A 25842-nucleotide genomic window follows, 5' to 3' on the forward strand; every position below is an offset into this window, starting at 1 on the left:
TCGTTTATGCTAAAGCGGCAAAACTCGAACAAATTATGCTGCAGCAGAGAGCCAAAATGCAGTGGATGAAAGACGGAGACCAATGTTCCCGGGTTTTCTTTCGTAAAATTGCACAGAGACGAGTAAGGAGGAGAATCTTACAGATTAATGATGAGAATGGTTTCACACACACGGATCTAGGGGAAATCGCCCATGAGTTTGTCTCATACTATCAGAACCTATTAGGAGGCACCAGAAGACGGCTGTCAGTGGATATTCGTTATCTTAGACCGTGGGCAAGGCACTGTATCACTGATGAGGAAGCTAATCAATTACTCCTTCCAATCTCGGCGGATGATGTGAAGCAAGCAATGTTCGATATTGCTGATGACAAGGCACCGGGACCTGATGGCTACTCGTCAAGGTTTTTCAAGGCGGCTTGGCCTGTGGTTGGGGAAGAAGTTACGAGGGCGGTACTAGACTTCTTTTCTACCGGAAAACTTCTGAAGCAGGTCAACTCCACGATCTTGGCCCTGATCCCAAAGGTACATACGCCTATGTCGGTTAATGATTTTAGACCAATTTCATGCTGCAATGTTTTATACAAGATCATTGCGAAACTTCTTGTCCAAAAAATTAGTGTGCTATTGGACAAGATAGTTAGCCCATGTCAGACAGCTTTTATTCCGGGAAGAAGCATTGGGGACAACATTATGTTAGCCCAGGAATTATTCTCCAGATATAACCAGATGCGCCTACCCCCGAGATGCGCACTTAAAGTGGATATCAGGAAGGCCTATGATACGGTGGAGTGGGACTTCCTGTTAGCAGTTTTGCAGCTGTTCGGGTTTCCACCTACGTTTACAAGGTGGATTGAGGAGTGTGTTACCACGACATCATTCTCGATTGGGCTCAATGGAAAACCTCATGGGTTCTTTGCTGGAGCGAGAGGACTACGACAGGGAGACCCACTTTCTCCTTATCTGTTTGTTCTTGTTATGGAAGCCTTACATCTGGGATTCTTGCAACGAATTGAACAGGACATGCAATTCACTTATCATTGGAAGTGTGAGAGTTCTAAGGTTTTTCAGATGGGATTTGCAGACGACCTCCTCTTACTGTGCAAAGCTGACTTAGACTCCATCAGAGTCTTCAAAGAGGGATTGGACTGGTTTGCGGAGTTGTCGGGCCTTCGGCTGAATGTCCAAAAAAGTCACTTAATCATTTCACGTTCGGCTCAAAATTTGAAGGACCAGATGCTGGATTTTTTGGGCTTTCAGGAGGGCCACCTTCCAATGAGGTACCTGGGTCTTCCCTTAATCTCGTCTAGGCTGACCATCTCTGATTGCCAACCGCTTATCTCAAAAATTGATGCACGTATTAATGGATGGGAAGGGATTTCATTATCATATGCTGGGCGGGTACAAATCATCAAATCTGTGCTCTCAGCATTGAGCTTATATTGGGCTTCTGCATTCATATTACCTAAGAAAGTCACCAGTGAAATTGAGAAGAGGTTGAGGACTTTCCTATGGAAGGGTACGACGTCCAGTGGGTACGCTAAGGTAGCCTGGAAAGATGTGTGTCGACCGATGGATGAGGGGGGACTTGGGTTCAAGGATATCTCCACCTTGAAACGCGCATTAATGAGCAAGAAACTATGTGATGTTATCCAGTGTGACAGGACATCCATATGGGTTCAGTGGCTCTACCAAGACCGATTACGTGAGAGATCGATTTGGACTATTCGTGAACATGGAGGTTCTTGGGGATGGCGAAAAATACTCAGGCTACGTCCTTTCCTTCGCACTATCGTGGATTACCAGATTGGAAATGGAGACAGATTCTTTGTTTGGCAGGACCCGTGGCATCACTTGGGTCCACTTATCGAGCGATTCCCTCAAGGTCCCCGCCATCTTAGACTTGAAGAATCAGCAAAACTCAGCTTGGTGATTTCAGCAGGAGAATGGCAATGGCCTACCATCACTGACTTTGAATGTTTGGAAATCACACATAACCTACCGCTTATTTTCGGAGGAGAGGATCGGGTGGTGTGGAGATGTGACGAAGGGCAACCTACTACTCAGGCCCTCTACCGATTATTCACTCACCCCGAGCCGAAAGTAGGATGGTCTTCACTACTTTTGGGCTCCTTGAAGATTCCTCGCCATTCGTTCATCTTATGGCTAGCAATCCTAGGCAAACTTCCTACCACAGACAAATCATGGCTATCCCACCTGGGGGTGTGCATACTGTGCGATGAGGGAGCTACGGAATCTCATCCACATATATTCTTCCAATGCAGATTTAGTCGTCAGTGCCTTTATGAGATTCGCAGAAGGATTCGCTTTCACTGGCCCAATAGAGATTGGGCAACAGATATTGAATGGGCGACACGGAAATGGAGAGGGGAGCACATTATTAATAGAGCTTACCGTACACTACTGGCGGCGTGCGTCTACCACATATGGAAGGAGAGGAACTTGAGGAGATTTGATCATACTGAGCGGACACCGGCCACATTGAGCATACTAATCATCAATGACGTCAGACAGAGGATTCTTAGCGTTGACTTAGCATCGTCAGTCAGTACACGAGCATTGTATAGATTATGGCGTATCCCTTGGGTAGAGGGAGAAACCAGTTGATAATCCCATGTTGTACCATGTTGTACTGTACCATTACTCTTTATTAATGAAATTTACATTTACCGATAGTGTAAAAGGAAAACAAATTTGCTTTAATAAAATTGTTGTGCAAAACAGCTAACTTTTGAACGTTCTCAGAATTCGACGAAACTTGTCCCAAACTTTGGTCTATATCCCAGCATTTGTGTTGTATATTTGCTAATCTTAATAATAACTACAAGTTAGTATAAAAGGAAAATGAATTTGCTTTAATAAAACCGTGCAAAAAACAGCTAAATTTTGACCGTTCTCAAAATTCGACGAAACTTGACACAAACGTTGGTCTACGCCCAAGAATTTGTGTGGTAATTTTGGAAAGCATAATAACAACTACAAGTTAGTACAAAAGGGAAACAAACTTGCTTTAATAAAACCGTGCAAAACAGCTAAATTTTAACGTTCACAGAATTCGACGAAACTTGACACAAACGTTGGTCTAGAGCTGCGAATTTGTGTGGTAAATTGGCTAAGCGTAATAATAACTACAAGTTAGTATAAAAGGGAAATAAACTTGCTTCAATAAAATCGTGCAGAAGAGCTTACTTTTGAACGTTGTCAGAATTCGACGAAACATGACCCAACCGTTGGTCTAGACCCAAGAATTTGTGGGATAAATTTGCTAAGCGTAATATTACCTACAAGTTAGTATAAAAGGGAAACAAACTTGCTTTAATAAAACCGTGCAAAACAGCTAAATTTTAACGTTCACATAATTCGTGGAAACTTGACACAAACGTTGGTCTAGAGCTGCGAATTTGTGTGGTAAATTGGCTAAGCGTAATAATAACTACAAGTTAGTATAAAAGGGAAATAAACTTGCTTTGATAAAATCGTGCAAAAGAGCTTACTTTTGAACGTTGTCAGAATTCGACGAAACATGACCCAACCGTTGGTCTAGACCAAAGAATTTGTGGGATAAATTTGCTAAGCGTAATATTACCTACAAGTTAGTATAAAAGGGAAACAAACTTGCTTTAATAAAACCGTGCAAAACAGCTAAATTTTGAACGTTCACAGAATTCGACGAAACTTGACACAAACGTTGGTCTAGAGCTGCGAATTTGTGTGGTAAATTGGCTAAGCGTAATAATAACTACAAGTTAGTATAAAAGGGAAATAAATTTGCTTTAATAAAATCCTGCAAAAGAGCTTACTTTTGAACGTTGTCAGAATTCGACGAAACATGACCCAACCGTTGGTCTAGACCCAAGAATTTGTGGGATAAATTTTCTAAGTGTAATATTACCTACAAGTTAGTATAAAAGGGAAACAAACTTGCTTTAATAAAACCGTGCAAAACATCTAAATTTTGAACGTTCTCAGAATTCGACGAAACTTAACCCAACCGTAGGTCTAGAACAAAGAATTTGTGTGGTAAATAATACCTACAAGTTAGTGTAAAAGGAAAACAAATTTGCTTTAAAAAAATTGTGCAAAACAGCTAACTTTTGAACGTTCTCAGAATTCGACGAAACTTGTCCCAAACTTTGGTCTATATCCCAGCATTTGTGTTGTATATTTGCTAATCTTAATAACAACTACAAGTTAGTATAAAAGGAAAATGAATTTGCTTTAATAAAACCGTGCAAAAAACCGCTAAATTTTGACCGTTCTCAAAATTCGACGAAACTTGACACAAACGTTGGTCTACGCCCAAGAATTTGTGTGGTAATTTTGGAAAGCATAATAACAACTACAAGTTAGTACAAAAAGGAAACAAACTTGCTTTAATAAAATCGTGCAAAACAGCTAAATTTTAACGTTCACAGAATTCGACGAAACTTGACACAAACGTTGGTCTAGAGCTGCGAATTTGTGTGGTAAATTGGCTAAGCGTAATAATAACTACAAGTTAGTATAAAAGGGAAATAAACTTGCTTTGATAAAATCGTGCAAAAGAGCTTACTTTTGAACGTTGTCAGAATTCGACGAAACATGACCCAACCGTTGGTCTAGACCCAAGAATTTGTGGGATAAATTTGCTAAGCGTAATATTACCTACAAGTTAGTATAAAAGGGAAACAAACTTGCTTCAATAAAATCGTGCAAAACAGCTAAATTTTGAACGTTCACAGAATTTGAGGAAACTTGACCCAACCGTAGGTCTAGACCGAAGCATTTGTGTGGTAAGTTTTCTAAGAGTAATAATACCTATAAGTTAGTATAAAAGGAAAACAAACTTGCTTTAATAAAACCGTGCAAAATATCTAAATTTTGAACGTTCTCAGAATTCGACGAAACTTAACCCAACCGTAGGTCTAGAACCAAGAATTTGTGTGGTTAATAATACCTACAAGTTAGTGTAAAAGAAAAACAATTTTGCTTTAATAAAATTGTGCAAAACAGCTAACTTTTGAACTTTCTCAGAATTCGACGAAACTTGTCCCAAACATTGGTCTATATCCCAGCATTTGTGTTGTATATTTGCTAATCTTAATAATAACTACAAGTTAGTATAAAAGGAAAATGAATTTGCTTTAATAAAACCGTGCAAAAAACAGCTAAATTTTGACCGTTCTCAAAATTCGACGAAACTTGACACAAACGTTGGTCTACGCCCAAGAATTTGTGTGGTAATTTTGGAAAGCATAATAACAACTACAAGTTAGTACAAAAGGGAAACAAACTTGCTTTAATAAAACCGTGCAAAACAGCTAAATTTTAACGTTCACAGAATTCAACGAAACTTGACACAAACGTTGGTCTAGAGCTGCGAATTTGTGTGGTAAATTGGCTAAGCGTAATAATAACTACAAGTTAGTATAACAGGGAAATAAACTTGCTTTAATAAAATCGTGCAAAAGAGCTTACTTTTGAATGTTGTCAGAATTCGACGAAACATGACCCAACCGTTGGTCTAGACCCAAGAATTTGTGGGATAAATTTGCTAAGTGTAATATTACCTACAAGTTAGTATAAAAGGGACACAAACTTGCTTTAATAAAACCGTGCAAAACAGCTAAATTTTGAACGTTCACAGAATTCGAGGAAACTTGACCCAACCGTTGGTCTAGACCGAAGTATTTGTGTGGAAAGTATTCTAAGCGTTATAATACCTACAAGTTAGTATAAAATGGAAACAAACTTGCTTTAATAAAACCGTGCAAAAATCTAAATTTTGAACGTTCTCAGAATTCGACGAAACATAACCCAACCGTAGGTCTAGAACCAAGAATTTGTGTGGTTAATAATACCTACAAGTTAGTGTAAAAGGAAAACAAATTTGCTTTAATAAAATTGTTGTGCAAAACAGCTAACTTTTGAACGTTCTCAGAATTCGACGAAACTTGTCCCAAACTTTGGTCTATATCCCAGTATTTGTGTTGTATATTTGCTAATCTTAATAATAACTACAAGTTAGTATAAAAGGAAAATGAATTTGCTTTAATAAAACCGTGCAAAAAAAAAGCTAAATTTTGACCGTTCTCAAAATTCGACGAAACTTGACACAAACGTTGGTCTACGCCCAAGAATTTGTGTGGTAATTTTGGAAAGCATAATAACAACTACAAGTTAGTACAAAAGGGAAACAAACTTGCTTTAATAAAACCGTGCAAAACAGCTAAATTTTAACGTTCACAGAATTCGACGAAACTTGACACAAACGTTGGTCTAGAGCTGCGAATTTGTGTGGTAAATTGGCTAAGCGTAATAATAACTACAAGTTAGTATAAAAGGGAAATAAACTTGCTTCAATAAAATCGTGCAGAAGAGCTTACTTTTGAACGTTGTCAGAATTCGACGAAACATGACCCAACCGTTGGTCTAGACACAAGAATTTGTGGGATAAATTTGCTAAGCGTAATATTACCTACAAGTTAGTATAAAAGGGAAACAAACTTGCTTTAATAAAACCGTGCAAAACAGCTAAATTTTAACGTTCACAGAATTCGAGGAAACTTGACACAAACGTTGGTCTAGAGCTGCGAATTTGTGTGGTAAATTGGCTAAGCGTAATAATAACTACAAGTTAGTATAAAAGGGAAATAAATTTGCTTTAATAAAATCCTGCAAAAGAGCTTACTTTTGAACGTTGTCAGAATTCGACGAAACATGACCCAACCGTTGGTCTAGACCCAAGAATTTGTGGGATAAATTTGCTAAGCGTAATATTACCTACAAGTTAGTATAAAAGGGAAACAAACTTGCTTTAATAAAACCGTGCAAAACAGCTAAATTTTGAACGTTCACAGAATTCGACGAAACTTGACACAAACGTTGGTCTAGAGCTGCGAATTTGTGTGGTAAATTGGCTAAGCGTAATAATAACTACAAGTTAGTATAAAAGGGAAATAAATTTGCTTTAATAAAATCCTGCAAAAGAGCTTACTTTTGAACGTTGTCAGAATTCGACGAAACATGACCCAACCGTTGGTCTAGACCCAAGAATTTGTGGGATAAATTTTCTAAGTGTAATATTACCTACAAGTTAGTATAAAAGGGAAACAAACTTGCTTTAATAAAACCGTGCAAAACAGCTAAATTTTGAACGTTCTCAGAATTTGACGAAACTTAACCCAACCGTAGGTCTAGAACAAAGAATTTGTGTGGTAAATAATACCTACAAGTTAGTGTAAAAGGAAAACAAATTTGCTTTAAAAAAATTGTGCAAAACAGCTAACTTTTGAACGTTCTCAGAATTCGACGAAACTTGTCCCAAACTTTGGTCTATATCCCAGCATTTGTGTTGTATATTTGCTAATCTTAATAACAACTATAAGTTAGTATAAAAGGAAAATGAATTTGCTTTAATAAAACCGTGCAAAAAACCGCTAAATTTTGACCGTTCTCAAAATTCGACGAAACTTGACACAAACGTTGGTCTACGCCCAAGAATTTGTGTGGTAATTTTGGAAAGCATAATAACAACTACAAGTTAGTACAAAAAGGAAACAAACTTGCTTTAATAAAATCGTGCAAAACAGCTAAATTTTAACGTTCACAGAATTCGACGAAACTTAACACAAACGTTGGTCTAGAGCTGCGAATTTGTGTGGTAAATTGGCTAAGCGTAATAATAACTACAAGTTAGTATAAAAGGGAAATAAACTTGCTTTGATAAAATCGTGCAAAAGAGCTTACTTTTGAACGTTGTCAGAATTCGACGAAACATGACCCAACCGTTGGTCTAGACCCAAGAATTTGTGGGATAAATTTGCTAAGCGTAATATTATCTACAAGTTAGTATAAAAGGGAAACAAACTTGCTTTAATAAAACCGTGCAAAACAGCTAAATTTTTAACGTTCACAGAATTCGAGGAAACTTGACCCAAGCGTAGGTCTAGACCGAAGTATTTGTGTGGAAAGTATTCTAAGCGTAATAATACCTACAAGTTAGTATAAAAGGAAAACAAACTTGCTTTAATAAAACCGTGCAAAATATCTAAATTTTGAACGTTCTCAGAATTCGACGAAACTTAACCCAACCGTAGGTCTAGAACCAAGAATTTGTGTGGTTAATAATACCTACAAGTTAGTGTAAAAGAAAAACAATTTTGCTTTAATAAAATTGTGCAAAACAGCTAACTTTTGAACGTTCTCAGAATTCGACGAAACTTGTCCCAAACATTGGTCTATATCCCAGCATTTGTGTTGTATATTTGCTAATCTTAATAATAACTACAAGTTAGTATAAAAGGAAAATGAATTTGCTTTAATAAAACCGTGCAAAAAACAGCTAAATTTTGACCGTTCTCAAAATTCGACGAAACTTGACACAAACGTTGGTCTACGGCCAAGAATTTGTGTGGTAATTTTGGAAAGCATAATAACAACTACAAGTTAGTACAAAAGGGAAACAAACTTGCTTTAATAAAACCGTGCAAAACAGCTAAATTTTAACGTTCACAGAATTCAACGAAACTTGACACAAACGTTGGTCTAGAGCTGCGAATTTGTGTGGTAAATTGGCTAAGCGTAATAATAACTACAAGTTAGTATAAAAGGGAAATAAACTTGCTTTAATAAAATCGTGCAAAAGAGCTTACTTTTGAATGTGGTCAGAATTCGACGAAACATGACCCAACCGTTGGTCTAGACCCAAGAATTTGTGGGATAAATTTGCTAAGTGTAATATTACCTACAAGTTAGTATAAAAGGGAAACAAACATGCTTTAATAAAACCGTGCAAAACAGCTAAATTTTGAACGTTCACAGAATTCGAGGAAACTTGACCCAACCGTTGGTCTAGACCGAAGTATTTGTGTGGAAAGTATTCTAAGCGTTATAATACCTACAAGTTAGTATAAAAGGGAAACAAACTTGCTTTAATAAAACCGTGCAAAACATCTAAGTTTTGAACGTTCTCAGAATTCGACGAAACTTAACCCAACCGTAGGTCTAGAACCAAGAATTTGTGTGGTTAATAATACCTACAAGTTAGTGTAAAAGGAAAACAAATTTGCTTTAATAAAATTGTGCAAAACAGCTAACTTTTGAACGTTCTCAGAATTCGACGAAACTTGTCCCAAACTTTTGTCTATATCCCAGCATTTGTGTTGTATATTTGCTAATCTTAATAATAACTACAAGTTAGTATGAAAGGAAAATGAATTTGCTTTAATAAAACCGTGCAAAAAACAGCTAAATTTTGACCGTTCTCAAAATTCGACGAAACTTGACACAAACGTTGGTCTACGCCCAAGAATTTGTGTGGTAATTTTGGAAAGCATAATAACAACTACAAGTTAGTACAAAAGGGAAACAAACTTGCTTTAATAAAATCGTGCAAAACAGCTAAATTTTAACGTTCACAGAATTCGACGAAACTTGACACAAACGTTGGTCTAGAGCTGCGAATTTGTGTGGTAAATTCGCTAAGCGTAATAATAACTACAAGTTAGTATAAAAGGGAAATAAACTTGCTTCAATAAAATCGTGCAGAAGAGCTTACTTTTGAACGTTGTCAGAATTCGACGAAACATGACCCAACCGTTGGTCTAGACCCAAGAATTTGTGGGATAAATTTGCTAAGCGTAATATTACCTACAAGTTAGTATAAAAGGGAAACAAACTTGCTTTAATAAAACCGTGCAAAACAGCTAAATTTTAACGTTCACAGAATTCGACGAAACTTGACACAAACGTTGGTCTAGAGCTGCGAATTTGTGTGGTAAATTGGCTAAGCGTAATAGTAACTACAAGTTAGTATAAAAGGGAAATAAACTTGCTTTGATAAAATCGTGCAAAAGAGCTTACTTTTGAACGTTGTCAGAATTCGACGAAACATGACCCAACCGTTGGTCTAGACCCAAGAATTTGTGGGATAAATTTGCTAAGCGTAATATTATCTACAAGTTAGTATAAAAGGGAAACAAACTTGCTTTAATAAAACCGTGCAAAACAGCTAAATTTTGAACGTTCACAGAATTCGAGGAAACTTGACCCAACCGTAGGTCTAGACCGAAGTATTTGTGTGGAAAGTATTCTAAGCGTAATAATACCTACAAGTTAGTATAAAAGGAAAACAAACTTGCTTTAATAAAACCGTGCAAAACATCTAAATTTTGAACGTTCTCAGAATTCAACGAAACTTAACCCAACCGTAGGTTTAGAACCAAGAATTTGTGTGGTTAATAATACCTACAAGTTAGTGTAAAAGAAAAACAATTTTGCTTTAATAAAATTGTGCAAAACAGCTAACTTTTGAACGTTCTCAGAATTCGACGAAACTTGTCCCAAACATTGGTCTATATCCCAGCATTTGTGTTGTATATTTGCTAATCTTAATAATAACTACAAGTTAGTATAAAAGGAAAATGAATTTGCTTTAATAAAACCGTGCAAAAAACAGCTAAATTTTGACCGTTCTCAAAATTCGACGAAACTTGACACAAACGTTGGTCTACGCCCAAGAATTTGTGTGGTAATTTTGGAAAGCATAATAACAACTACAAGTTAGTACAAAAGGGAAACAAACTTGCTTTAATAAAATCGTGCAAAACAGCTAAATTTTAACGTTCACAGAATTCGACGAAACTTGACACAAACGTTGGTCTAGAGCTGCGAATTTGTGTGGTAAATTGGCTAAGCGTAATAATAACTACAAGTTAGTATAAAAGGGAAATAAACTTGCTTCAATAAAATCGTGCAGAAGAGCTTACTTTTGAACGTTGTCAGAATTCGACGAAACATGACCCAACCGTTGGTCTAGACCCAAGAATTTGTGGGATAAATTTGCTAAGCGTAATATTACCTACAAGTTAGTATAAAAGGGAAACAAACTTGCTTTAATAAAACCGTGCAAAACAGCTAAATTTTAACGTTCACAGAATTCGACGAAACTTCACACAAACGTTGGTCTAGAGCTGCGAATTTGTGTGGTAAATTGGCTAAGCGTAATAATAACTACAAGTTAGTATAAAAGGGAAATAAACTTGCTTCAATAAAATCGTGCAGAAGAGCTTACTTTTGAACGTTGTCAGAATTCGACGAAACATGACCCAACCGTTGGTCTAGACCCAAGAATTTGTGGGATAAATTTGCTAAGCGTAATATTTCCTACAAGTTAGTATAAAAGGGAAACATACTTGCTTTAATAAACCGTGCAAAACAGCTAAATTTTAACGTTAACAGAATTCGACGAAACTTGACACAAACGTTGGTCTAGAGCTGCGAATTTGTGTGGTAAATTGGCTAAGCGTAATAATAACTACAAGTTAGTATAAAAGGGAAATAAACTTGCTTTGATAAAATCGTGCAAAAGAGCTTACTTTTGAACGTTGTCAAAATTCGACGAAACATGACCCAACCGTTGGTCTAGACCCAAGAATTTGTGGGATAAATTTGCTAAGCGTAATATTATCTACAAGTTAGTATAAAAGGGAAACAAACTTGCTTTAATAAAACCGTGCAAAACAGCTAAATTTTTAACGTTCACAGAATTCGAGGAAACTTGACCCAAGCGTAGGTCTAGACCGAAGTATTTGTGTGGAAAGTATTCTAAGCGTAATAATACCTACAAGTTAGTATAAAAGGAAAACAAACTTGCTTTAATAAAACCGTGCAAAATATCTAAATTTTGAACGTTCTCAGAATTCGACGAAACTTAACCCAACCGTAGGTCTAGAACCAAGAATTTGTGTGGTTAATAATACCTACAAGTTAGTGTAAAAGAAAAACAATTTTGCTTTAATAAAATTGTGCAAAACAGCTAACTTTTGAACGTTCTCAGAATTCGACGAAACTTGTCCCAAACATTGGTCTATATCCCAGCATTTGTGTTGTATATTTGCTAATCTTAATAATAACTACAAGTTAGTATAAAAGGAAAATGAATTTGCTTTAATAAAACCGTGCAAAAAACAGCTAAATTTTGACCGTTCTCAAAATTCGACGAAACTTGACACAAACGTTGGTCTACGCCCAAGAATTTGTGTGGTAATTTTGGAAAGCATAATAACAACTACAAGTTAGTACAAAAGGGAAACAAACTTGCTTTAATAAACCGTGCAAAACAGCTAAATTTTAACGTTCACAGAATTCAACGAAACTTGACACAAACGTTGGTCTAGAGCTGCGAATTTGTGTGGTAAATTGGCTAAGCGTAATAATAACTACAAGTTAGTATAAAAGGGAAATAAACTTGCTTTAATAAAATCGTGCAAAAGAGCTTACTTTTGAATGTTGTCAGAATTCGACGAAACATGACCCAACCGTTGGTCTAGACCCAAGAATTTGTGGGATAAATTTGCTAAGTGTAATATTACCTACAAGTTAGTATAAAAGGGAAACAAACTTGCTTTAATAAAACCGTGCAAAACAGCTAAATTTTGAACGTTCACAGAATTCGAGGAAACTTGACCCAACCGTTGGTCTAGACCGAAGTATTTGTGTGGAAAGTATTCTAAGCGTTATAATACCTACAAGTTAGTATAAAAGGGAAACAAACTTGCTTTAATAAAACCGTGCAAAACATCTAAATTTTGAACGTTCTCAGAATTCGACGAAACTTAACCCAACCGTAGGTCTAGAACCAAGAATTTGTGTGGTTAATAATACCTACAAGTTAGTGTAAAAGAAAAACAATTTTGCTTTAATAAAATTGTGCAAAACAGCTAACTTTTGAACGTTATCAAAATTCGACGAAACTTGTCCCAAACATTGGTCTATATCCCAGGATTTGTGTTGTATATTTGCTAATCTTAATAATAACTACAAGTTAGTATAAAAGGAAAATGAATTTGCTTTAATAAAACCGTGCAAAACAGCTAAATTTTGACCGTTCTCAAAATTCGACGAAATTTGACACAAACATTGATCTACGCGCAAGAATTTGTGTGGTAATATTGGAAAGCATAATAACAACTACAAGTTAGTACAAAAGGGAAACAAACTTGCTTTAATAAAACCGTGCAAAACAACTAAATTTTAACGTTCACAGAATTCGACGAAACTTGACACAAACGTCGGTCTAGAGCTGCGAATTTGTGTGGTAAATTGGCTAAGCGTAATAATAACTACAAGTTAGTACAAGAGGGAAACAAACTTGCTTTAATAAAACCGTGCAAAACAGCTAAATTTTAACGTTCACAGAATTCGACGAAACTTGACACAAACGTTGGTCTAGAGCTGCGAATTTGTGTGGTAAATTGGCTAAGCGTAATAATAACTACAAGTTAGTATAAAAGGGAAATAAACTTGCTTCAATAAAATCGTGCAAAAGAGCTTACTTTTGAACGTTGTCAGAATTCGACGAAACATGACCCAACCGTTGGTCTAGACCCAAGAATTTGTGGGATAAATTTGCTAAGCGTAATATTACCTACAAGTTAGTATAAAAGGGAAACAAACTTGCTTCAATAAAATCGTGCAAAACAGCTAAATTTTGAACGTTCACAGAATTTGAGGAAACTTGACCCAACCGTAGGTCTAGGCCGAAGCATTTGTGTGGTAAATTTTCTAAGAGTAATAATACCTATAAGTTAGTATAAAAGGAAAACAAACTTGCTTTAATAAAACCGTGCAAAACAGCTAAATTTTGAACGTTCTCAGAATTCGACGAAACTTAACCCAACCGTATGTCTAGAACCAAGAATTTGTGTGGTTAATAATACCTACAAGTTAGTGTAAAAGAAAAACAATTTTGCTTTAATAAAATTGTGCAAAACAGCTAACTTTTGAACGTTATCAGAATTCGACGAAACTTGTCCCAAACATTGGTCTATATCCCAGCATTTGTGTTGTATATTTGCTAATCTTAATAATAACTACAAGTTAGTATAAAAGGAAAATGAATTTGCTTTAATAAAACCGTGCAAAACAGCTAAATTTTAACCGTTCTCAAAATTCGACGAAATTTGACACAAACGTTAATCTACGCCCAAGAATTTGTGTGGTAATTTTGGAAAGCATAATAACAACTACAAGTTAGTACAAAAGGGAAACAAACTTGCTTTAATAAAACCGTGCAAAACAGCTAAATTTTTACGTTCACAGAATTCGATGAAACTTGACACAAACGTTGGTCTAGAGCTGCGAATTTGTGTGGTAAATTGGCTAAGCGTAATAATAACTACAAGTTAGTATAAAAGAAAAATAAACTTGCTTTAATAAAATCGTGCAAAAGAGCTTACTTTTGAATGTTGTCAGAATTCGACGAAACATGACCCAACCGTTGGTCTAGACCCAAGAATTTGTGGGATAAATTTGCTAAGCGTAATATTACCTACAAGTTAGTATAAAAGGGAAACAAACTTGCTTTAATAAAACCGTGCAAAACAGCTAAATTTTGAACGTTCACAGAATTCGAGGAAACTTGACCCAACCGTAGGTCTAGACCGAAGTATTTGTGTGGAAAGTATTCTAAGCGTAATAATACCTACAAGTTAGTATAAAAGAAAAACAAACTTGCTTTAATAAAACCGTGCAAAACATCTAAATTTTGAACGTTCTCAGAATTCGACGAAACTTAACCCAACCGTAGGTCTAGAACCAAGAATTTGTGTGGTTAATAATACCTACAAGTTAGTGTAAAAGAAAAACAATTTTGCTTTAATAAAATTGTGCAAAACAGCTAACTTTTGAACGTTATCAGAATTCGACGAAACTTGTCCCAAACATTGGTTTACATCCCAGCATTTGTGTTGTATATTTGCTAATCTTAATAATAACTACAAGTTAGTATAAAAGGAAAATGAATTTGCTTTAATAAAACCGTGTAAAACAGCTAAATTTTGACCGTTCTCAAAATTCGACGAAATTTGACACAAACGTTGATCTACGCCCAAGAATTTGTGTGGTAATTTTGGAAAGCATAATAACAACTACAAGTTAGTACAAAAGGGAAACAAACTTGCTTTAATAAAACCGTGCAAAACAGCTAAATTTTAACGTTCACAGAATTCGACGAAACTTGACACAAACGTTGGTCTAGAGCTGCGAATTTGTGTGGTAAATTGGCTAAGCGTAATAACAACTACAAGTTAGTACAAAAGGGAAACAAACTTGCTTTAATAAAATCATGCAAAACAGCTAAATTTTAAAGTTCACAGAATTCGACGAAACTTGACACAAACGTTGGTCTAGAGCTGCGAATTTGTGTGGTAAATTGTTAAGCGTAATAATAACTACAAGTTAGTATAAAAGGGAAATAAACTTGCTTTAATAAAATCGTGCAAAAGAGCTTACTTTTGAACGTTGTCAGAATTCGACGAAACATGACCCAACCGTTGGTCTAGACCCAAGAATTTGTGGGATAAATTTGCTAAGCGCAATATTACCTACAAGTTAGTATAAAAGGGAAACAAACTTACTTTAATAAAACCGTGCAAAACAGCTAAATTTTGAACGTTCACAGAATTCGAGTAAACTTGACCCAACCGTTGGTCTAGACCGAAGTATTTGTGTGGAAAGTATTCTAAGCGTAATACTACCTACAAGTTAGTATAAAAGGGAAACAAACTTGCTTTAATAAAACCGTGCAAAACATCTAAATTTTGAACGTTCTCAGAATTCGACGAAACTTAACCCAACCGTATGTCTAGAACCAAGAATTTGTGTGGTTAATAATACCTACAAGTTAGTGTAAAAGAAAAACAATTTTGCTTTAATAAAATTGTGCAAAACAGCTAACTTTTGAACGTTATCAGAATTCGACGAAACTTGTCCCAAACATTGGTCTATATCCCAGCATTTGTGTTGTATATTTGCTAATCTTAATAATAACTACAAGTTAGTATAAAAGGAAAATGAATTTGCTTTAATAAAACCGTGCAAAACAGCTAAATTTTGACCGTTCATAGAATTCGACGAAACTTGACACAAACGTTGGTCTAGAGCTGCGAATTTGTGTGGTAAATTGGCTAAGCGTAATAATAACTACAAGTTAGTACAAAAGGGAAACAAACTTGCTTTAATAAAACCGTGCAAAACAGTTAAATTTTAACGTTCACAGAATTCGACGAAACTTGACACAAACGTTGGTCTAGAGCTGCGAATTTGTGTGGTAAATTGGCTAAGCGTAATAATAACTACAAGTTAGTATAAAAGGGAAATAAACTTGCTTCAATAAAATCGTGCAAAAGAGCTTACTTTTGAACGTTGTCAGAATTCGACGAAACATGACCCAACCGTTGGTCTAGACGCAAGAATTTGTGGGATAAATTTGCTAAGCGTAATATTACCTACAAGTTAGTATAAAAGGGAAACAAACTTGCTTCAATAAAATCGTGCAAAACAGCTAAATTTTGAACGTTCACAGAATTTGAGGAAACTTGACCCAACCGTAGGTCTAGACCGAAGCATTTGTGTGGTAAGTTTTCTAAGAGTAATAATACCTATAAGTTAGTATAAAAGGAAAACAAACTTGCTTTAATAAAACCGTGCAAAACAGCTAAATTTTGAACGTTCTCAGAATTCGACGAAACTTAACCCAACCGTATGTCTAGAACCAAGAATGTGTGTGGTTAATAATACCTACAAGTTAGTGTAAAAGAAAAACAATTTTGCTTTAATAAAATTGTGCAAAACAGCTAACTTTTGAACGTTATCAGAATTCGACGAAACTTGTCCCAAACATTGGTCTATATCCCAGCATTTGTGTTGTATATTTGCTAATCTTAATAATAACTACAAGTTAGTATAAAAGGAAAATGAATTTGCTTTAATAAAACCGTGCAAAACAGCTAAATTTTGACCGTTCTCAAAATTCGACGAAATTTGACACAAACGTTGATCTACGCGCAAGAATTTGTGTGGTAATTTTGGAAAGCATAATAACAACTACAAGTTAGTACAAAAGGGAAACAAACTTGCTTTAATAAAACCGTGCAAAACAACTAAATTTTAACGTTCACAGAATTCGACGAAACTTGACACAAACGTCGGTCTAGAGCTGCGAATTTGTGTGGTAAATTGGCTAAGCGTAATAATAACTACAAGTTAGTACAAGAGGGAAACAAACTTGCTTTAATAAAACCGTGCAAAACAGCTAAATTTTAACGTTCACAGAATTCGACGAAACTTGACACAAACGTTGGTCTAGAGCTGCGAATTTGTGTGGTAAATTGGCTAAGCGTAATAATAACTACAAGTTAGTATAAAAGGGAAATAAACTTGCTTCAATAAAATCGTGCAAAAGAGCTTACTTTTGAACGTTGTCAGAATTCGACGAAACATGACCCAACCGTTGGTCTAGACCCAAGAATTTGTGGGATAAATTTGCTAAGCGTAATATTACCTACAAGTTAGTATAAAAGGGAAACAAACTTGCTTCAATAAAATCGTGCAAAACAGCTAAATTTTGAACGTTCACAGAATTTGAGGAAACTTGACCCAACCGTAGGTCTAGGCCGAAGCATTTGTGTGGTAAATTTTCTAAGAGTAATAATACCTATAAGTTAGTATAAAAGGAAAACAAACTTGCTTTAATAAAACCGTGCAAAACAGCTAAATTTTGAACGTTCTCAGAATTCGACGAAACTTAACCCAACCGTATGTCTAGAACCAAGAATTTGTGTGGTTAATAATACCTACAAGTTAGTGTAAAAGAAAAACAATTTTGCTTTAATAAAATTGTGCAAAACAGCTAACTTTTGAACGTTATCAGAATTCGACGAAACTTGTCCCAAACATTGGTCTATATCCCAGCATTTGTGTTGTATATTTGCTAATCTTAATAATAACTACAAGTTAGTATAAAAGGAAAATGAATTTGCTTTAATAAAACCGTGCAAAACAGCTAAATTTTAACCGTTCTCAAAATTCGACGAAATTTGACACAAACGTTAATCTACGCCCAAGAATTTGTGTGGTAATTTTGGAAAGCATAATAACAACTACAAGTTAGTACAAAAGGGAAACAAACTTGCTTTAATAAAACCGTGCAAAACAGCTAAATTTTTACGTTCACAGAATTCGATGAAACTTGACACAAACGTTGGTCTAGAGCTGCGAATTTGTGTGGTAAATTGGCTAAGCGTAATAATAACTACAAGTTAGTATAAAAGGAAAATAAACTTGCTTTAATAAAATCGTGCAAAAGAGCTTACTTTTGAATGTTGTCAGAATTCGACGAAACATGACCCAACCGTTGGTCTAGACCCAAGAATTTGTGGGATAAATTTGCTAAGCGTAATATTACCTACAAGTTAGTATAAAAGGGAAACAAACTTGCTTTAATAAAACCGTGCAAAACAGCTAAATTTTGAACGTTCACAGAATTCGAGGAAACTTGACCCAACCGTAGGTCTAGACCGAAGTATTTGTGTGGAAAGTATTCTAAGCGTAATAATACCTACAAGTTAGTATAAAAGAAAAACAAACTTGCTTTAATAAAACCGTGCAAAACATCTAAATTTTGAACGTTCTCAGAATTCGACGAAACTTAACCCAACCGTAGGTCTAGAACCAAGAATTTGTGTGGTTAATAATACCTACAAGTTAGTGTAAAAGAAAAACAATTTTGCTTTAATAAAATTGTGCAAAACAGCTAACTTTTGAACGTTATCAGAATTCGACGAAACTTGTCCCAAACATTGGTTTACATCCCAGCATTTGTGTTGTATATTTGCTAATCTTAATAATAACTACAAGTTAGTATAAAAGGAAAATGAATTTGCTTTAATAAAACCGTGTAAAACAGCTAAATTTTGACCGTTCTCAAAATTCGACGAAATTTGACACAAACGTTGATCTACGCCCAAGAATTTGTGTGGTAATTTTGGAAAGCATAATAACAACTACAAGTTAGTACAAAAGGGAAACAAACTTGCTTTAATAAAACCGTGCAAAACAGCTAAATTTTAACGTTCACAGAATTCGACGAAACTTGACACAAACGTTGGTCTAGAGCTGCGAATTTGTGTGGTAAATTGGCTAAGCGTAATAACAACTACAAGTTAGTACAAAAGGGAAACAAACTTGCTTTAATAAAATCATGCAAAACAGCTAAATTTTAAAGTTCACAGAATTCGACGAAACTTGACACAAACGTTGGTCTAGAGCTGCGAATTTGTGTGGTAAATTGTTAAGCGTAATAATAACTACAAGTTAGTATAAAAGGGAAATAAACTTGCTTTAATAAAATCGTGCAAAAGAGCTTACTTTTGAACGTTGTCAGAATTCGACGAAACATGACCCAACCGTTGGTCTAGACCCAAGAATTTGTGGGATAAATTTGCTAAGCGCAATATTACCTACAAGTTAGTATAAAAGGGAAACAAACTTGCTTTAATAAAACCGTGCAAAACAGCTAAATTTTGAACGTTCACAGAATTCGAGTAAACTTGACCCAACCGTTGGTCTAGACCGAAGTATTTGTGTGGAAAGTATTCTAAGCGTAATACTACCTACAAGTTAGTATAAAAGGGAAACAAACTTGCTTTAATAAAACCGTGCAAAACATCTAAATTTTGAACGTTCTCAGAATTCGACGAAACTTAACCCAACCGTATGTCTAGAACCAAGAATTTGTGTGGTTAATAATACCTACAAGTTAGTGTAAAAGAAAAACAATTTTGCTTTAATAAAATTGTGCAAAACAGCTAACTTTTGAACGTTATCAGAATTCGACGAAACTTGTCCCAAACATTGGTCTATATCCCAGCATTTGTGTTGTATATTTGCTAATCTTAATAATAACTACAAGTTAGTATAAAAGGAAAATGAATTTGCTTTAATAAAACCGTGCAAAACAGCTAAATTTTGACCGTTCATAGAATTCGACGAAACTTGACACAAACGTTGGTCTAGAGCTGCGAATTTGTGTGGTAAATTGGCTAAGCGTAATAATAACTACAAGTTAGTACAAGAGGGAAACAAACTTGCTTTAATAAAACCGTGCAAAACAGCTAAATTTTAACGTTCACAGAATTCGACGAAACTTGACACAAACGTTGGTCTAGAGCTGCGAATTTGTGTGGTAAATTGGCTAAGCGTAATAATAACTACAAGTTAGTATAAAAGGGAAATAAACTTGCTTCAATAAAATCGTGCAAAAGAGCTTACTTTTGAACGTTGTCAGAATTCGACGAAACATGACCCAACCGTTGGTCTAGACCCAAGAATTTGTGGGATAAATTTGCTAAGCGTAATATTACCTACAAGTTAGTATAAAAGGGAAACAAACTTGCTTCAATAAAATCGTGCAAAACAGCTAAATTTTGAACGTTCACAGAATTTGAGGAAACTTGACCCAACCGTAGGTCTAGGCCGAAGCATTTGTGTGGTAAATTTTCTAAGAGTAATAATACCTATAAGTTAGTATAAAAGGAAAACAAACTTGCTTTAATAAAACCGTGCAAAACAGCTAAATTTTGAACGTTCTCAGAATTCGACGAAACTTAACCCAACCGTATGTCTAGAACCAAGAATTTGTGTGGTTAATAATACCTACAAGTTAGTGTAAAAGAAAAACAATTTTGCTTTAATAAAATTGTGCAAAACAGCTAACTTTTGAACGTTATCAGAATTCGACGAAACTTGTCCCAAACATTGGTCTATATCCCAGCATTTGTGTTGTATATTTGCTAATCTTAATAATAACTACAAGTTAGTATAAAAGGAAAATGAATTTGCTTTAATAAAACCGTGCAAAACAGCTAAATTTTAACCGTTCTCAAAATTCGACGAAATTTGACACAAACGTTAATCTACGCCCAAGAATTTGTGTGGTAATTTTGGAAAGCATAATAACAACTACAAGTTAGTACAAAAGGGAAACAAACTTGCTTTAATAAAACCGTGCAAAACAGCTAAATTTTTACGTTCACAGAATTCGATGAAACTTGACACAAACGTTGGTCTAGAGCTGCGAATTTGTGTGGTAAATTGGCTAAGCGTAATAATAACTACAAGTTAGTATAAAAGGAAAATAAACTTGCTTTAATAAAATCGTGCAAAAGAGCTTACTTTTGAATGTTGTCAGAATTCGACGAAACATGACCCAACCGTTGGTCTAGACCCAAGAATTTGTGGGATAAATTTGCTAAGCGTAATATTACCTACAAGTTAGTATAAAAGGGAAACAAACTTGCTTTAATAAAACCGTGCAAAACAGCTAAATTTTGAACGTTCACAGAATTCGAGGAAACTTGACCCAACCGTAGGTCTAGACCGAAGTATTTGTGTGGAAAGTATTCTAAGCGTAATAATACCTACAAGTTAGTATAAAAGAAAAACAAACTTGCTTTAATAAAACCGTGCAAAACATCTAAATTTTGAACGTTCTCAGAATTCGACGAAACTTAACCCAACCGTAGGTCTAGAACCAAGAATTTGTGTGGTTAATAATACCTACAAGTTAGTGTAAAAGAAAAACAATTTTGCTTTAATAAAATTGTGCAAAACAGCTAACTTTTGAACGTTATCAGAATTCGACGAAACTTGTCCCAAACATTGGTTTACATCCCAGCATTTGTGTTGTATATTTGCTAATCTTAATAATAACTACAAGTTAGTATAAAAGGAAAATGAATTTGCTTTAATAAAACCGTGTAAAACAGCTAAATTTTGACCGTTCTCAAAATTCGACGAAATTTGACACAAACGTTGATCTACGCCCAAGAATTTGTGTGGTAATTTTGGAAAGCATAATAACAACTACAAGTTAGTACAAAAGGGAAACAAACTTGCTTTAATAAAACCGTGCAAAACAGCTAAATTTTAACGTTCACAGAATTCGACGAAACTTGACACAAACGTTGGTCTAGAGCTGCGAATTTGTGTGGTAAATTGGCTAAGCGTAATAACAACTACAAGTTAGTACAAAAGGGAAACAAACTTGCTTTAATAAAATCATGCAAAACAGCTAAATTTTAAAGTTCACAGAATTCGACGAAACTTGACACAAACGTTGGTCTAGAGCTGCGAATTTGTGTGGTAAATTGTTAAGCGTAATAATAACTACAAGTTAGTATAAAAGGGAAATAAACTTGCTTTAATAAAATCGTGCAAAAGAGCTTACTTTTGAACGTTGTCAGAATTCGACGAAACATGACCCAACCGTTGGTCTAGACCCAAGAATTTGTGGGATAAATTTGCTAAGCGCAATATTACCTACAAGTTAGTATAAAAGGGAAACAAACTTGCTTTAATAAAACCGTGCAAAACAGCTAAATTTTGAACGTTCACAGAATTCGAGTAAACTTGACCCAACCGTTGGTCTAGACCGAAGTATTTGTGTGGAAAGTATTCTAAGCGTAATACTACCTACAAGTTAGTATAAAAGGGAAACAAACTTGCTTTAATAAAACCGTGCAAAACATCTAAATTTTGAACGTTCTCAGAATTCGACGAAACTTAACCCAACCGTATGTCTAGAACCAAGAATTTGTGTGGTTAATAATACCTACAAGTTAGTGTAAAAGAAAAACAATTTTGCTTTAATAAAATTGTGCAAAACAGCTAACTTTTGAACGTTATCAGAATTCGACGAAACTTGTCCCAAACATTGGTCTATATCCCAGCATTTGTGTTGTATATTTGCTAATCTTAATAATAACTACAAGTTAGTATAAAAGGAAAATGAATTTGCTTTAATAAAACCGTGCAAAACAGCTAAATTTTGACCGTTCATAGAATTCGACGAAACTTGACACAAACGTTGGTCTAGAGCTGCGAATTTGTGTGGTAAATTGGCTAAGCGTAATAATAACTACAAGTTAGTACAAGAGGGAAACAAACTTGCTTTAATAAAACCGTGCAAAACAGCTAAATTTTAACGTTCACAGAATTCGACGAAACTTGACACAAACGTTGGTCTAGAGCTGCGAATTTGTGTGGTAAATTGGCTAAGCGTAATAATAACTACAAGTTAGTATAAAAGGGAAATAAACTTGCTTCAATAAAATCGTGCAAAAGAGCTTACTTTTGAACGTTGTCAGAATTCGACGAAACATGACCCAACCGTTGGTCTAGACCCAAGAATTTGTGGGATAAATTTGCTAAGCGTAATATTACCTACAAGTTAGTATAAAAGGGAAACAAACTTGCTTCAATAAAATCGTGCAAAACAGCTAAATTTTGAACGTTCACAGAATTTGAGGAAACTTGACCCAACCGTAGGTCTAGGCCGAAGCATTTGTGTGGTAAATTTTCTAAGAGTAATAATACCTATAAGTTAGTATAAAAGGAAAACAAACTTGCTTTAATAAAACCGTGCAAAACAGCTAAATTTTGAACGTTCTCAGAATTCGACGAAACTTAACCCAACCGTATGTCTAGAACCAAGAATTTGTGTGGTTAATAATACCTACAAGTTAGTGTAAAAGAAAAACAATTTTGCTTTAATAAAATTGTGCAAAACAGCTAACTTTTGAACGTTATCAGAATTCGACGAAACTTGTCCCAAACATTGGTCTATATCCCAGCATTTGTGTTGTATATTTGCTAATCTTAATAATAACTACAAGTTAGTATAAAAGGAAAATGAATTTGCTTTAATAAAACCGTGCAAAACAGCTAAATTTTAACCGTTCTCAAAATTCGACGAAATTTGACACAAACGTTAATCTACGCCCAAGAATTTGTGTGGTAATTTTGGAAAGCATAATAACAACTACAAGTTAGTACAAAAGGGAAACAAACTTGCTTTAATAAAACCGTGCAAAACAGCTAAATTTTTACGTTCACAGAATTCGATGAAACTTGACACAAACGTTGGTCTAGAGCTGCGAATTTGTGTGGTAAATTGGCTAAGCGTAATAATAACTACAAGTTAGTATAAAAGGAAAATAAACTTGCTTTAATAAAATCGTGCAAAAGAGCTTACTTTTGAATGTTGTCAGAATTCGACGAAACATGACCCAACCGTTGGTCTAGACCCAAGAATTTGTGGGATAAATTTGCTAAGCGTAATATTACCTACAAGTTAGTATAAAAGGGAAACAAACTTGCTTTAATAAAACCGTGCAAAACAGCTAAATTTTGAACGTTCACAGAATTCGAGGAAACTTGACCCAACCGTAGGTCTAGACCGAAGTATTTGTGTGGAAAGTATTCTAAGCGTAATAATACCTACAAGTTAGTATAAAAGAAAAACAAACTTGCTTTAATAAAACCGTGCAAAACATCTAAATTTTGAACGTTCTCAGAATTCGACGAAACTTAACCCAACCGTAGGTCTAGAACCAAGAATTTGTGTGGTTAATAATACCTACAAGTTAGTGTAAAAGAAAAACAATTTTGCTTTAATAAAATTGTGCAAAACAGCTAACTTTTGAACGTTATCAGAATTCGACGAAACTTGTCCCAAACATTGGTTTACATCCCAGCATTTGTGTTGTATATTTGCTAATCTTAATAATAACTACAAGTTTGTATAAAAGGAAAATGAATTTGCTTTAATAAAACCGTGTAAAACAGCTAAATTTTGACCGTTCTCAAAATTCGACGAAATTTGACACAAACGTTGATCTACGCCCAAGAATTTGTGTGGTAATTTTGGAAAGCATAATAACAACTACAAGTTAGTACAAAAGGGAAACAAACTTGCTTTAATAAAACCGTGCAAAACAGCTAAATTTTAACGTTCACAGAATTCGACGAAACTTGACACAAACGTTGGTCTAGAGCTGCGAATTTGTGTGGTAAATTGGCTAAGCGTAATAACAACTACAAGTTAGTACAAAAGGGAAACAAACTTGCTTTAATAAAATCATGCAAAACAGCTAAATTTTAAAGTTCACAGAATTCGACGAAACTTGACACAAACGTTGGTCTAGAGCTGCGAATTTGTGTGGTAAATTGTTAAGCGTAATAATAACTACAAGTTAGTATAAAAGGGAAATAAACTTGCTTTAATAAAATCGTGCAAAAGAGCTTACTTTTGAACGTTGTCAGAATTCGACGAAACATGACCCAACCGTTGGTCTAGACCCAAGAATTTGTGGGATAAATTTGCTAAGCGCAATATTACCTACAAGTTAGTATAAAAGGGAAACAAACTTGCTTTAATAAAACCGTGCAAAACAGCTAAATTTTGAACGTTCACAGAATTCGAGTAAACTTGACCCAACCGTTGGTCTAGACCGAAGTATTTGTGTGGAAAGTATTCTAAGCGTAATACTACCTACAAGTTAGTATAAAAGGGAAACAAACTTGCTTTAATAAAACCGTGCAAAACATCTAAATTTTGAACGTTCTCAGAATTCGACGAAACTTAACCCAACCGTATGTCTAGAACCAAGAATTTGTGTGGTTAATAATACCTACAAGTTAGTGTAAAAGAAAAACAATTTTGCTTTAATAAAATTGTGCAAAACAGCTAACTTTTGAACGTTATCAGAATTCGACGAAACTTGTCCCAAACATTGGTCTATATCCCAGCATTTGTGTTGTATATTTGCTAATCTTAATAATAACTACAAGTTAGTATAAAAGGAAAATGAATTTGCTTTAATAAAACCGTGCAAAACAGCTAAATTTTGACCGTTCATAGAATTCGACGAAACTTGACACAAACGTTGGTCTAGAGCTGCGAATTTGTGTGGTAAATTGGCTAAGCGTAATAATAACTACAAGTTAGTACAAAAGGGAAACAAACTTGCTTTAATAAAACCGTGCAAAACAGTTAAATTTTAACGTTCACAGAATTCGACGAAACTTGACACAAACGTTGGTCTAGAGCTGCGAATTTGTGTGGTAAATTGGCTAAGCGTAATAATAACTACAAGTTAGTATAAAAGGGAAATAAACTTGCTTCAATAAAATCGTGCAAAAGAGCTTACTTTTGAACGTT

Source organism: Sesamum indicum, linkage group LG5 (assembly GCF_026168435.1).
Source record: "Sesamum indicum cultivar Baizhima isolate 11 linkage group LG5, ASM2616843v1, whole genome shotgun sequence".
NCBI classification, from domain to species: domain Eukaryota; kingdom Viridiplantae; phylum Streptophyta; class Magnoliopsida; order Lamiales; family Pedaliaceae; genus Sesamum; species Sesamum indicum.